Raw genomic sequence first — 10,734 nt, forward strand, 5'->3', positions numbered from 1 at the left:
CGGTAGTCGGCGGCTAGTGAAGACCGCCCACATTCGCCATACATCCCTGCACCCCCTCAGTACTTATGCCTCCTTTGTTTTAGTACCCCCACAATATAGTGATGCCCTTTACATGCCCCTTCACAGAAGAATGCCCCCTTAATGCCCCCACACACAGTAGTGATGATGACCCTTTAGTGTCCTGTTCACAGTAACATGCCCCTTTAGTGCTCCCACACAGTAGTGATACCCGCTTAGTGCCCTTTCACAGTAGCTATGCCCCATTTGTGCTCCCCTTACAGTAGTGCTCCCCCTTAGTCCCCACCTACATTAGCAAAGCCCTCTTGGTGTAAATAAAAAATAAAAAATAAAAAAAAGGATTGGATAATTATGACCTATGGTCAGGATAGTATAATAAATAGTGTGTGGAGCAACACTCATGTACCTTCAAGACCCCTCTGGGCATGCAACAGCCTGTCCAAGACACCGGATCCACGGTAGTCCACAGATAGACAGCGGGGGGTGATCGGAACAGAGTGCCTGCTGAAATCATTCAGCAGGCACCCTGTGACAATGCCGAAGGGGGATCCTGTGACCCCCCGGTATCGGCGATCGCGGCAAACCGCAGGTCAATTCAGAGCTGCGGTTTGCTGCATTTCTGGGTTATTCGGGTCTCTGGTGACCCGATAACCCGGAATAGGATAGTGATCGGTGGTGTGATAATACACCACCAATCACCATCCTTAGATCCTGAGAGGTGATGGTGACATCACGTCTCAGGATCGCTTCCGATTGGCTGAATGGTCTGGCGGGGCGGTTGACTTCCCCCAGCTCTGCCTCCTCCTCCACACTGCGTCCTGGAGCGTGGAGAGAGGAGCCTCGTGGAGCGCAGCACCCCTCATCTGTGCCCAGCACCCCCCATCTGAGCGACCACAGGTACCTAGGGAAAGGTTTAGGGACAGCTTAGATTAGGTAGAGTTTAGGGGGAAAAAAGGTTTTTTTTTCAGCATCACCCTGATCGGGTGTCTGTCACAGCACACTCAGCTGTGTGACCCTAAACCCCCCCAGGGGTGCTGCAGCTTGTCGTCGTCCCCCCCGCACACATTTTCTGGGGCACAAGCACTCTTTTTTTTTTTTTTTGTGCGAGCGCTGACTGTGGCCGGCACTCTTAGCATCCGTCCACTGTTAGCACATCGCCCACCCCACTGCTGATCAGCGAGTTTGAATCTTTTTTTATTTATTTTTTCTGTTAGGTTTAGCAGGCCTATGTACCTATGTACCTTACATCACAAAAAGTGTAATAGCAAGCAATCAAAATGTCATATGCACCCTAAAATAGTGCCAATAAAACCATCCTCTCATCCTGCCAAAAATGAGCCCCTACTTAAGACAATAGGCTAAAAAAAAAAAAAAAACTGACTCTCAGACTATGGAGATACTAAAATGTTTTTTTTTTTGTTTAAAAAAGGATATTATGGTGTAAAACCTAAATAAATTTTTAAAAAGTAGACATATTAGGTATTGCCGCGTCCGTACGAATCTGCTCTATAAAAATAACACATGACCTAACCCCTCAAATGAACACAGTCAAAAAAAAAAAAAAAAAAACGGTGCCAAAACAGCTATTTTTGGCCAAATTTTCCATTTTAATCAATTTTTTCTATTAACAAAGCAAGGGTTAACAGTCAAACAAAACTCTATATTTATTGCCATGATTCTGTAGTTTTCAGAAACACCCCATATGTGGTTGTAAAATGCCAAAAAGGGCCAAATGGCAGGGCGCAGAAGGAAAAGGAGCGCCATATGGTTTTTGGAAAGCAGATTTTGCTGGACAGTTTTTTTGATACCATGTCCCATTTGAAGCCCCCCTGATGCACCCCTAGAGTAGAAACTCCATAAAAGTGACCCCATCTAGGAAACTACACCCCTCAAGGTATTCAAAACTGATTTTACTAACTTTTTTTAACCATTTAGGTGTTCCACAAGAGTTATTGGCAAATGGAGATTAAATTTCAGAATTTCAATTTTTTGTAACCTTGCCTCACAAAAATGTAATATAGAGCAACCAAAAATCATATGTACCCTAAAAATAGTCCCAACTAAACTGCCACCTTCTCCCGTAGTTTCCAAAATGGGGTCACTTTTTTGGAGTTTCTACTCTAGGGGTGCATCAGGGGGGCTTCAAATGGGACATGGTGTAAATAAACCAGTCCAGCAAAATCTGCCTTCCAGAAACCATATGGTGTTCCTTTCCTTCTGTGCCCTGCCGTGTGCCCGTACAGTAGTTTATGACCACATATGGGGTGTTTCTATAAACGACAGTATCAGGGCAACAAATATTGAGTTTTGTTTGGCTGTTAACCCTTGCTTTGTTACTGGAAAAAATGGATTAAAATGGAAAATTTGCCCAAAAATTTAAATTCTGAAATTTCATCTCCATTTGCCAATAACTCTTGTGGAACACCTAAAGGGTTAGCAAAGTTTGTAAAATCAGTTTTTAATACCTTGAGGGGTGTAGTTTCCAAAATGGGGTCACATTTGTGGAGTTTCTACTCTAGGGGTGCATTAGGGGGGCTTCAAATGGGACATGGTATAGTCCAGCAAAATCTGCCTTCCAGAAACCATATGGTGTTCCTTTCCTTCTGCACCCTGCCGTGTGCCCGTATAGTAATTTACGACCACATATGGGGTGTTTCTATAAACTACAGAATCGGGGTAGTTTCCAAAATGGGGTCATTTTTGGGTGGTTTCTGTTATGTAAGCCTCACAAAGTGACTTCAGACCTGAACTGGTCCTTAAAAAGGGGGTTTTGGAAAATTTCAGAAAAATTTCAAGATTTGCTTCTAAACTTCTAAGCCTGGTAACGTCCCCAAAAAATAAAATGCCATTCCCAAAATGATCCAAACATGAAGTAGACATATGGGGAATGTAAATTAATAAGTATTTTTGGAGGTATTACTATGTATTATAGAAGTAGAGAAATTGAAACTTGGAAATTTGCTAATTTTTCCAAATTTTTGGTAAATTTTGTATTTTTTTATAAATATAAATGAATTTTTTGGACTCCATTTTACCAGTGTCATGAAGTACAACATGTGACGTAAAAACTGTTTTAGAATGGCCTGGATAAGTAAAAGCGTTAGATTTGCAAAAAATGGCCTGGTCCTTAAGGTGAAAATGAGCCCAGTCCTTAAAGGGCTTCTGTCACCCCACTAAACAGTTGTTTTTTTTTGTGTACTTATAATCCTTATACTGCGATTTATCCATACATAATGTGATTAATCATTTTGGTTCAGTAGATTCTGCTAAAAACTTACTTTTATAATATGTAAATTACCTGTCTACCAGCAAGTAGGGCGGCTACTTGCTGGTAGCAGCCGCATCCTCCTATCATAATGACGCCCCCTCCGCATGTTGATTGACAGGGCCAGCCAACGGGCTCTTTCTCTGGCTGGCCCTGTCTGCTATCAAGATCTCGCGCCTGCACTGTAACAGTATTCAATCGGCGCAGGCGCATTGAGAGGCGGACGCTCGCTCGGCCGCTCCATCCTCAATGCGCCTGCGCCGATGACGTCACATCTACATCAATAGTAAAATAGGGCTGGAGGGGTAAAAAAATAAATAAAAAATATTTAACTCACCTTAATCCACTTGTTCGCGCAGCCCGCATCTCTTCTTTCTTCATCTGTGAGGAATAGGACCTTTGATGACGTCACTACGCTCATCACATGATCTATCACATGATCCATCACCATGGTGATGGATCATGTGATGGACCATGTGATGAGCACAGTGACGTCATCAAAAGAGTTACATTTTTCTATTTTATATTTTTTTTATTTTTTACCCCTCCAGCCCTATTTTACTTAGCATTCTGTATTCAGAATATATGTTATAAGGGAAATAATACAATCTACACAACCTTGAACCCAAACCTGAACTTCTGTGAAGAAGTTCGAGTCTGGGTAACACATTCAGTTTTTTATCATGCACGTGCAAAAGCGCGATAAAAACTGAACAACGGAATGCAATCGCAGTCAAAACTGACTGCAATTGGGTACCTACTCGCGTGGGTTTGCCGCAACGCATCCGGACCTCATCCGGACACGCTCGTGTGAAAGAGGCCTTATACTACATTTTTTAGTTTTTTTCACGATAAAATATTTTCCTGTTGTTAAGACGAAAACGCGTAAAAATGCAGTAAAAATGGCAAATCTGAACATACCCTAAAGCTGACCATAGATTTTTTTATCAACAAAGAAGAGTTAGAAACAACTGCCCCCATAAACAAAGCAAAGTTAGGGTGGGTTCACATCTGCGTTCTGGATTCTGTTATGGCTTTCCGTTCTAAAATGGTTATAACGGAAAATAACGGAATCCATAAGACGGAAGGACGGATCCGTTCTTCTGCCCGTAGACTTGTATTATGACGGAATGCAAAACGGAAGCCTTTAAAAGGCATTCTGTTTGCTCTCCGTCCTAATAGAAGTCTATAGGAATCAAAACGAATCTGTCTGGGTCCCGTTATGCAAGACGGAAAACAAAGTCCTGTCGATAGACGGATCCATTATGCTTTCCCATAGACTTCTATTAGGACGGAAAGAAAATGGAATGCCTTTTAAAGGCTTCCGTTTTACATTCTGTCTGGGCATTCCGTCATTTATAAATGACTTAACTCATACACTTATACACCGCCTAGGGTGGGTTCACACTAATGTTAGGGATTCCGTTATGGCTTTCCGTTATAACATGGTTATAACGGAATCCCTAACGCTAGTGTTAACCCACCCTAGGCGGTGTATAATACAAGTGGTGCTGAGTCCGGTTAAGTCATTTATAAATAACGGAATGCCCAGACAGAATGTAAAACGGAAGCCTTTAAAAGGCATTCCGTTTTGCTTTCCATCTTATTAGAAGTCTATGGTGAAGCATAACGGATCCGTCTGGTTTCCGTTATGCAGGACGGAGAAAAAAGTCCTGTCGACAGGACTTTGTTTTCCGTCTTGCATAACGGGACCCAGACAGATCCGTTATGATTGCCCATAGACTTCTATTAAGACGGATCAAAACAGAATGCCTCTAAAGGCTTCCGTTTTGACTTCCAGCTTATGGATTCCATTACTTTCAGTTTTTTAACCTTTTTATAACGGAAAGCCTTGACGCAATCCAGAACGCAGATGTGAACCCACCCTTAGATGTTCTGATAACCTACAATCAGTATGTTAAACATGTCCGAATAGTCAATTGCCCTTCACCACTAAAGACCAGATACATCCCTGGGGGTCGTCTCACTTCAGCAAATGGCCTTAATCACGTAGAGAAAGTTAATACAAGGCACTTACTAATGTATCAGATTGTCCATATTGCTTCCTTTGCTGGCTGGATAAATTTTTTCCATCACATTACACACTGCTTGTTTCCATGGTTATGACCAGTGATGATCAGTTCGCATTGTTCGCCAGCGAACACATGCGGCTGCCATCTTTAGTAAGGTAGACTCACCCGTCCGGTGATGCACAGGTAAGCCCTTACCTGTGCCTGTGTCGGGGGTCCGGCCTTAAATCAAATGCGGTCACCGGGAGCAGGCAGTTCCGAGAACAGCCACCGGGGGCCTTCATCGGGCTGTTCTCGGAACTGCCTGCTCCCGGTGACCGCATTTGATTTCAGACCGGCTCCCGGCACAGGTAAGGGCTTACCTGTGCATCGCCGAACGGGTGAGTCTACCTTACTAAAGATGGCAGCCCGCTTGTGTTCGCTGGCGAACAATGCAAACTGACCATCACTGGTTATGACCACCCTGCAATCCAGTAACAGTGGTCGTGCTTGTACTCTATAGCAAAAAATGTCAGCTTCACTGGTGGCCAGGACCGTGGGAGTGTGCACAGGATGGCGATTTTTCCTATAATGTGCAAGCACGACCACTTCTAGTTTTGCTTTCAAAAACTGCATCAAAGTACCACATGTACCAAAACTACTGGAAATCCATCCGGGTGTTTTTACGCCAGTCTTAGAATCCCCCCTACACTGCTGGCAAGACGTGTGCTTTGTCATAAATTACCTTATACCGAAAATGAACTGAGATTGAACGGGTATATCATCAAAAAGTAAATTCTTTATTAAATACAAATTACATATATAAAATGAGAACATGATACATCAGATAAAAAATTTACTACACCTGAGGAGGTATATCAGCACATATATATCGAGGAAAAGGGATGGAGAAAAAAGGTGAATCATCTAGCTTAGTGCTGCGCTTGAATTAATGACCACAGTTGATATGTATATAAATAAACATATAACACCCAAAGGGTATATAGTGCAAATGCATAAATCTCCACATTAACACACGGTCCCAAACTGCAAAAGTGCATAGCAACAACTAAATCTCCATATCCATAAATATATGGCCGTGGCTCAGTAACAAAGTGGGTCTAAATAACCTAAATGAATATAATCAAAGGCCAGGGCCTGAAAAATGATATAACAAATCTATGAACAGCCACATCCCTTAAACGCATAGTAAACATATTATAATTGCATACCCATTGTACGTGGCTCTCCTGAGGTGGATATCCCCAATACAACGGGTATGCAATTATAATATGTTTACTATGAGTAAGCTAGTAGCACTAAGCTAGATGATTCACCTTTGTTCTCCATCCCTTTTCCTCGATATATATGTGCTGATATACCTCCTCAGGTGTAGTCAATTTTTTATCTGATGTATCATGTTCTCATTTTATATATGTAATTTGTATTTAATAAAGAATTTACTTTTTGATGATATACCCGTTCAATCTCAGTTCATTTTCGGTATAAGGTGTATTTATGTACACTGAGTGGGTTTGTACTTACTTTTTAGGGTCTTTTTCTACATAGTACATTTATAGATTACTTGTATGTCTATGTTTTTTGTAACCTGTTAATAATAATTTGTCATAAGTTTATGGCAATCCGTGTGCCTGGCGTAAAAACTACTCCACCTACTACCCCGTACCTATGTTAGTAAATTTGGCCCTTTCACAGCCCCCAACACGCCTCCGTCAACTCCCACCCTCCCCCGTTCATCCCAACTGCCATACACAGCGTAAAACTGGCCTTGCGACTAAATATCGCACGGCCGATAAAAAAAGGGACTTTTTACGACTAAAATAGTCACATGTCTCTTAATAAATGACCCCCAGTATGTTTTAAAGAAACCGCCATCTCCGTTCTTGATGCAGTTTTTTCAGCCAAAGCAAAAAATGGAGAATGGAGAAGTGTAAGTCCTTACTTTATATTTCCCATTCCTTACTAATAAAAAAAAACAAATGCTCTGTGTGAAACCGTCCTTATTTTTAAGACTGGGCCAACCTTTGCTCCCATCTTGAATATAAAATCGCAAAATGGTGACTGTCACAAACCTCTGACAGACCTTTGGCAGCGACAATCTTGATTCCCATTACAGCTGAGGTAATTTCAGAATTTTACCGCAATTTTTGTTGGATCAAAAAAAACAACAGCTTGCCTGAAGCCCAACAAAAACTTCAACCTGATCATATGACCCAATGGGGGAGATTTATCAAGACTGGTGTAAAGGAAAACTGGCGTGGTTGCCCATAGCAACCAATCAGATTCCAGCTTTCATTTTTCAAAGGAGCTCTAAAAAATGAAAGGTGGAATCTGATCGGTTGCTAGAGACAACTAAGACAGTTCTACTTTACACTAGTTTTGATAAATCTACCTCTAAGTCTTTTGTGACCAAAGGGGCACATTTCCATCAGTCATAACCAAAGTCACTTCATCGATCAGTTTAAAGTTACTCATTAACCCCTTCACGGCCAGCGCCGTACATGTACAGCGCTGGGCGGGTGTTTAAAGATGGCGCGGTCAGGAGCGGGCACCATAGCCGCGGGTGGCCGCCTGCTTCGTTTAGCAGACACCTGCGGCTCATGTCCGCAACCGGCAGTAATGACAATCGCGGACATTCAACCCCTCAGATGCCGTGGTCAATCCTGACCACGGCATCTGAGCGTGCTGAAACCGAAAGTGCGCACTTTCGGTTGTGCTCCGGCTCCCCCGTGTGGCGATCGGAGGAGCCGGAGCGTGTATGCAGCAGTCCCTGTCTTTATGAATGACAGGAGGCTGCTGCATAGTATTTCCTAAGGAGCCCTTGTCTGTAATAGGGCTCTATAGGAAACTAGTAAAATCATCATAGATTCCAATGCAAGTGCATTGGAATCTATGATAATAGCAATCAGATTATTGATTGTTACAGTATCCAAAAAGAAAAAGAAAAGAACTAAAAAAATAAATATATATATATATATATATACACACATCATGGGTGTCGCGATGTGCGAAAACGCCCATAGTATAAAAATATATTCCCAATATGGCAAACAACAAAACGGAAAAAAGCATCCAAATGGCCAATTCGCCGTTTTTGGTCGCTTCATTTTCTACAAAAAATTTATTAAAAAGTGATGAAAAAGTCATACACACCCCCGAATGTTATCAATGAAAAGTTCAGAGCGCCCCGCAAAAAATGAACCTCCATACAGCTTCATATACCTAATTACAATAAAGTTGGCGACAAAAAAATATGGCGACAAAACAATAAAACTGATTTTTTCCCACTTTTTAATTTTATCACTATCAAAACGCAAGAGAAACTATACATATAAGGTATCGCCGGATTCGTACTGACCTGTAAAATAAAAGTAACTGGTCAGTTTTATCTCATATCGAACGTCGTAAATAAAAAACCTGTAAAACTGTGGTGAAATTGCTTTTTTTTTTGCAATTTCACCCCATTTGGAATTTTTTTCCCGCTTCCCACTACATCATATGCAATATTAAATGGTGGCGTTGGAAAATACAACTTGTCCCGCAAAAAACAAGCCCTCATATGGCTATGTGAACAGACAATTAAAAAAAGTTATGGCTCTGGGAAGGCAGGGAGCGCAAAACGAAAACGAAAAACAAAAACAAAAAAACTCCAGCCTTGAAAGGGTTAAGGAATGTCCTATAATTGAGATATCCTACAAACCTCGCCTTTAGGCTACATGCACACAAACGTTAGGGCTCCGTGGGGCAGCCGCATGCGGATTGTAGACCCATTCACTTGAATGGGGTCCGCGATCCGCATCCGACGGTCCGCACCGCAAAAAAGTAGTGCATGCGCTACTTTTTTGCTGTGCGGAGGTACGGCCAGAAACACCATGGAAGCACTCCGTAGTGCTTCCGTGGGGTTCCGATCCATGCCTCCGTTCCACATCTCCGTGATTTCCGACCCATTTAAGTGAATGGGTCCGCGATCCCTGATGCGGAATGCACACGGCCGGTGCCTGTGTATTGCGGAACCGCTGTATGCGGGCCACAATATGGCCACGGGGGACACACGGTCGTGTGCATGTAGCCTTAAAAACACAGAAAAAGACAGGCAGAAGTGTGTTAAAAAGTTGAGCAAGTTTCCTACCTTATATTTCCCGTGAGGATTGTGGATGGAACTGTCCTCTGTCTTGCAAGGCGTATGAACCTCATTGCTACTGTTTACAAAAGGCTGACAGATCTTAATTGAAAAAGATGCCTTCAGCTCTCCAACTCAAGGAGTCACAAGTGTTATCTGGAAAGGGCTTCCTGTTTGAAAGGTTTCAGCTGCTCTGTTGGATAATTAGGCAAAAAGTGTGGGAAACATGAGAATGGCTCATGATGTAACCCACCCCAGCTCCACACACTGGAGCATACACGAGATGGGTCAATGGGTTGTAGGAGATAAACAAGGTTGGATGAGATCAGTACTGACTTCAATAAAAACGTGATAGTGAAGCCCATCTTCTTCCTTATTGCAGCTCATTAAATATCATATCCACTGGAGAATATGCGCTGAGATCGGTTCATGTGTTTGATTTAAGACCCAGCGCATAAATAAACCAATATTTAAGTTCTAATTAATTCATATAAGGAGATTGATTTGTGAATCACAAGTTCTTTGTATTTAATGAAACTTTTCAAGACTTAAGAATACAAAGCAGAAACTTTAGCACTTTATCACAGAAAACTGTATTCTCTAATGATGTGTCCCAGGCACAAGAGATGCACCCGCAGACCTTCCCCACTTCTAGAATAGGTATCTCGCTCAATGAAAGTCAGGTCCTGGTCGAGCTCACACTTCCCTCAGGACCAGCTGGCCTGCCCAATGATAACATATTCAGACTAGAAAACATGTAACAAAGATGCAAGTCACCCATCGAAAGGTAAAAATGAAAAAACGTATAAAGATATACATCATGTGTCACGTAGGGTAGGGATCAGTGCATCACTGTACTCCACCAGCACCACTGTCTCTACTTCAATCCACCCTATATAACGGCCCCCAACTTGGCGACGGCCCGTAACTTGACTAAGTGCAGGGGCCTAAACCTAGTAGGGGTAAAAGAGTAGTTAGACAGAAAGAGGTCAGAACCAAAAAGGCAAAACTAGGACTGGATTAGAATCCAAATGTTAAGGGTACATTCAGATGACAGTATGTGTTTTTGTCGTCCGCAAATTGCGGATCCACAAAACACGGATACCTGCCGTGTGCGTTCCACATTTTGCGGAATGCACATGGTCAGCCCTATGAAAGAAATGCCTATTCTTATCCGCTAAGACAGTTTTCCTGTTAGTTTTGATAAATGAGGCACCCTGCTCCAAGCACGAAGACACATGTACTGGAAACATGGATTAGGCTACTGTCACATCTGGGGTATTGTGATCTGGTTGCCAGTT

At 42.4% G+C, this 10,734-nt stretch overlaps 1 protein-coding gene across 2 annotated transcripts in view; it reads right to left on the reverse strand.

Annotated features, from left to right (window-relative positions):
* Positions 1-9,568, reverse strand: part of COLEC11 (collectin subfamily member 11) — a 119,016-nt gene extending 109,448 nt beyond the window's left edge. The window contains exon 1 of one of the 2 annotated variants that reach the window (XM_040427543.1): positions 9,443-9,568. The gene's annotated coding sequence lies outside the window, so the exon portion shown is untranslated. The remainder of the gene's footprint in view (positions 1-9,442) is intronic. The other variant, XM_040427546.1, reaches the window with a different exon arrangement.
* Between the last annotated feature and the right edge of the window lie 1,166 nt (positions 9,569-10,734).

The sequence above is a fragment of the Bufo bufo genome, chromosome 4, assembly GCF_905171765.1.
Source record: "Bufo bufo chromosome 4, aBufBuf1.1, whole genome shotgun sequence".
Classification (NCBI taxonomy): domain Eukaryota; kingdom Metazoa; phylum Chordata; class Amphibia; order Anura; family Bufonidae; genus Bufo; species Bufo bufo.